Raw genomic sequence first — 5,430 nt, 5'->3', positions numbered from 1 at the left:
ACGGTCCAGTTTATTAACGTCACTTAAATTAAATCACTAATCAGTGTTTTGACCATACAGAGAGTATGCTTTACGTGTCCAAAGATAAAAAATAATAATTTAAGGTAGTTCTAATTATTTATTCTCCGTTTTAGATATTCTTATTTACGTATCAGTGATTACCTGAGCCTTTTGCGTACCTCTTATCAGCATGATAATCCACAGCTGCTCTGCTGATTTCAATAACTTTATCATTAAATAAAACAAATTTAAACAAGTAAAACGTGCTCTTTATATGATTCCACAACCTTGTTGAGCAACTTATCCTGGTTTAAGTTTTAATTTCAAATATTTGTTGTGCATCTGCATTGAGGGTAATGTAGTTAAAATTTAATTTGAAGGCCTCCTGTCTTTTCCAGAGGTATTAAGAACTTGGGAGATTTTTCAAATTATTTTAAAATCATTAACTTGATTTTATTTCCTGCAAAAGATCATATTAATAAAAATTAATTCTTCGAGCTTTTCCTGTTTTTACAAAAGGTACATTACAGTTTGGCATAAAGAATCCCCCACTAGGCCTAACACCACATATTCAGCTGGTAGATTATGTGATGCCTCTCTCAAATGGTAGTCCAAATATTTAAAAAAAAAAGCCTTTATGTGGAAAACACAAGATGGCGCTGGTAAATCATTGACATCAATTGTCATTCAACATGTCCAGAGTACCATTGTCTACAGCAGTGGTTCTCAAACAGTGAGGCACACCGCTGTGCCTTGAGGAAAGTCTATGTGTGCCTTGGGAATTTGTACAACCATGCATGAATATTTACAGTAACCTACTTACTACACTTTAACATGTGTTAATACAGATATTTGTGGATATCTATTACTGATTAAGGTGACCATTATTATGATAATATCATTTCAACACGTGCAACATCAAAAAGTATTTCCTAAAAGAAATTCCAACAAGGTTTTTTAAAATTACCAACTAATCAAATTAATCTAATAGAAATTTTGGACCCTAAATAGAAAAACTATATCAAAAAATGAGACCAGACTAGACAAACATGCTTCAAAGCACATCATTCCAGATGGACACACATGCATACCTTATTTTATTTCATTTTCCAGAGACAGAATGGAAATTTGGTCATTTCTGGAGGAATTTCCATGTTATCTGGGGAAAACCAGCAGTATTATCCAAAGAAAAGAGTCCCCTTGAGTGCACTTTTGTCTTTGTTGTTGTGTTTTGTTGTCTTGCTGCTTTGTTTTTCTGAGTGTGAAAGCACTTTGTAAAACCTTGCTTTTAAAAGTGCTATATAAATAAAGTTATTATTATTAAAAGGAGATAAATAAGTAGATAGCTTGAGGCAAATACTGACATTTCCCTGTAACTGGGAAAACCAAAACAATACATTTATGACTTTAACTCTTTGTCCACTCTTCATCCACTTAGGGCAGGGGTGTCCAAACTATGGCACAGAAAAACTAAAACATTAAACATTAAATGAAATACGGCCCACATTTGAACATGAAGCTTGTGCTTGACTGTGGTTTCAGCACAAAGCAGTGCTACCGTTCTATTTCTGTAAACAAATATTTTGACAAGAGGATTTATTGATTTGAGTTTTTTTTTGTCTATTTTTGTCTATTTGCCTTATCTTAACCATCATAAGATTGTTTTTTACCAACTGTACTATCCTCAAGGTGAGGCCTATAAAAATAGCCCCCTCATCCTCATATATTTTCGAATGTGGTTCTCAGTGGAAAAAAGTTTGGACACCCCTGACTTATTGCTTCGGTATGTAGAATTTCTGCCCCTGTTTTTTTTTTCCTGGCACGCATTTGCGAGCCACTGGAAAGAGCTTTGTGACCCACCAGTTGAGAACCACTGCTTTTAATAATAGCACCACTAGGTACCACTAGGTCAGTTTGCTCAGCGGGTTTAACAAAATCAAACTGTGTTTATCAGATGCTGTAGCTAGTGCTATACTCCTGCATAATGATGAGATAGAGAATGTGAAGAGCAGGGAGCAAATGAGGTTCTGACAGTACAGCCACAGCATTAAACTCCCAGTATAGACACATCCATATTCACCCCTATAATTAACATTCACAGACAAAGGCCTCTCATTCTTCAGGACGTTTTAAGCTAAATAATATTTCATAATGCAGACGAGTCATTCCTGTTTCTTTAACAATAGAAATAACATATTGTCACCAACATACCCTTTGTATACTGAAGGTTGCATACTGTCTGCTTAGCAAGGATGCAGTCGAGCTGTTCACCTCATAAGAGACGTCCATTGATTCTGTATCCTGTTCTTACCTGCAATGGCACAATAAGATCATTAGGGTGACCTGAGGTGTCGATTAGTGCAACTAGTGCACACACACACATGCATAAAGAGCACGCTTTCACACACTAATCTAACGTTACCGTTTTCTGACTGAGCAGCAGCACAGGAGCTTCTGTGATTCAGCATTTCTCTAGCACATGGACAGACACACATACACATGCAGTGCAGTGCAGATCTGGTGCTCTCCGGGGCACTGGGGCCCGCTCCTGTCTGTTGTCGCGGTGATAAATAGTGACGTGGCCTCTTAGTCAGCACAAGCTACCCCAGTGGCTTCTGCTGCCGTTGGGCCTGGTTAACACACGCACATATAAATCCAGTAATGAGGTATTGAGCAGCATGGCGTTCTCACAGCGACTGTATATCTTCATTAGTCGCCCCAGCTGTGAGTCTGTGTGCAGACGTGTGATTGTGTGTTACTTTGTTTATGTTTCAGCTTCTGCTTTGTAAAGTACTGAGTGTGAATCAGCTAGAGAGGTGCTATTAAACAGATTTACACCAGCACTCTGTTTTACGATGGCTGTGTGGACCTTTAAGGCAGCACTGTGTTGAAGTGGGGTCCCATAGGAATGCACAGACTTCTTAAATCCTGCTGTGCATTGATTGTTTGAGAGTGTGGAGCACCAGTTGTTAATGTGAGATAATGTTCACCTGATCTCTCTATTGATCTACAACCCTGATTCCAAAAAAGCTGGGGCGCTGTGTAAAATGTAAATAAAAACAGAATGCAATGATTGTCAACTCTTATAAACTCATACTTTAATTACAGTAGAATATAAACAACATATCAGATGTTGAAACTAAGACATTTAATCATTTCGTGAAAAGTATTAGCTCATCTTGAATTGATGGAGGCAACACAAAAAAGTAGGGACAGGGCCATATTTGCCATTGTGTAGCATCCCCTCTTCTTTTAACCACAGTCTGTAAACATCTGGGAAATGAGGAGACCAGTTTCTGGTGTCTTGGGAGTCTTTATGATGTGCCAAATGTTTTCTGTTGTTGAAAGGTCTGGACTGCAGATGGACTATTCCAGCACCTGGACTCTCCTAATGTGACGCTATGCTGTTGTGATGGATGTTGTACGTGGTTTAGCATTGTCTTACTGTAATCTAAAAGGCCTTCTCTGAGAGAGACGTTGACTGGATGGGAGCACGTGTTGCTCCAAAATCTCTATCTACTTTTCAGCATTGACAGTGCTTTTCCTGATGTGTAAGCTGCCTACTCCATGGGCACTAATGCAGCCCCATACCATCAGAGATGCAGACTTTGGAACTGTGCACTGATAAGAAGCTGGATGGTCCCCCTCCTCTTTAGTCCACAGGGCACCATGCCCATGTTCTACAAAATCATTTTAAAATTTGATTAATCTGACTACAGAACAGTTTTCCATTTTGCCTCATACCATTTAAAATGAGCTTTGGCCCAGAGAAGACGGCATTACTGGATCCTGTTGATCCTATGGCTTTTTCTTTGCATGATACAGCTGAAAATTGCATTTGTGGATTGCACAGTCAACTGTGTCGACAGACAGGCCTGCCCACAGATTTTGGCTCCTTACAATCCCAGAGAATGGGCACTCCAGCTGTGTTTTTGGGTGTTGGATCAGTTGCATTGTAACTAATCTTGTTGCCACTTTTCATCAATTTTGCACACTTTCTCTGTACATTTTTGACAATTAAGACTCATTTGGGCCTTTTAATGCCTTTTTTGCCTCTGTTAATCATTTTTTGTAACTTCAAACACATACTGGCACTGTAATCCCAGTTTTCACTCCTTTTTGTTCATGTTTCTCCACCTTTTCTGTCCATTTTTCCCACTTTCCACCGTTTTTTACTGCTGTTAACCCATTTTCACCACTTTGAACATATTTTTTAAACTTTAACCCCTTAAAAAAGTGGAGAAATATATTTTAAAAATATTTACCACTTTGATAAAAGTGGTTATTATTCAGGTAATAAATAAAATATGTTTGTTACAGCATAACTTTTTAATGGGCTGTGATTTTGCTGACCTCCATGGGTCCACAGTGTGCCTGGACCCCATATATCCCCCCGTAACTGGTGACTTTGTTGACAATGATTTCTGGAAGTGTTCCTGACCCCATGCAATGATTTGTAGTAGAAAATCAAGACTGTTTTTAATGCAGGGTCACCTGATCACAAGTGTCAAGTATTGACCTTCAGCCTTGTCCCTTGTGCACAGAGATTTCTCCAGATTCTCTGAATCTTTTGTTGATGTTCTGGGCTGTAGATGGAGGGATGGTCAGTCTTCACATGTTGAGGAACATTTTCTGAAATTATTCCCTAATTTATCAACACAATTTTTCCCAGACTGGTGAACCTCTGCCCATCTTTACTTCTGTAAGAATCTGCCTCTCTAAAATGCTCCTTTTATACCCTGTCATGTTTTTGACCTGTTGCAAATTAACCCTAAGAGCAAATGGAACACATTCAACTGGTGTGACATCATTCCCAGCTCCAACATCTGACTTCTGAGATAAACAGAACACAGCAGAAGTCCCCGAATGATGCCTCCGTGCAACATTTTCAGATTTTACAGAAAATCTGTACACATTTATAGTTTTTTATGGCAACAGTTTTGAACCAGTACTCCCCAAGAAGTCTTCTGAAAGGTAACAAAAACAATCGTTGCAACTGTTTGGTGTGCAAATCAACACAGACAACATGCCACCAGTTATAGTAGTAAGATTAGCTGCAAATGCTCCTCCAGCTGTTTTTCATTTGCAGCACTTACTTTTCTAGCCTTTTGTTGCCCTGTCCCTACTTCTTTGAGAGGTAATAGTTTTCATGAAATGGTAAAATGTCTCAGTTTTAACATCTGATTGTTAAACTGTTATAATCATAAACTGTTGTATATGTTCTATTGTGAATAAAATATGGGTTTATGAGGTTTGCAGATCATTGAATTGTTTTTATTTACATTTTACACAACGCCCCAACTTTTTTTTGAACTGAGGTTGTAATAAATCCCCCTGACTTAAATCATCATGGTATTTGTAATACTTTTATTGAATTCCATTTTATAAGAAGCATTTATAAAAATATGTTGATTTATAGATACGGTTGGA

Source organism: Cheilinus undulatus, linkage group 16, assembly GCF_018320785.1.
Source record: "Cheilinus undulatus linkage group 16, ASM1832078v1, whole genome shotgun sequence".
Lineage (NCBI taxonomy): Eukaryota > Metazoa > Chordata > Actinopteri > Labriformes > Labridae > Cheilinus > Cheilinus undulatus.
This window is presented reverse-complemented; position numbering follows the sequence as displayed.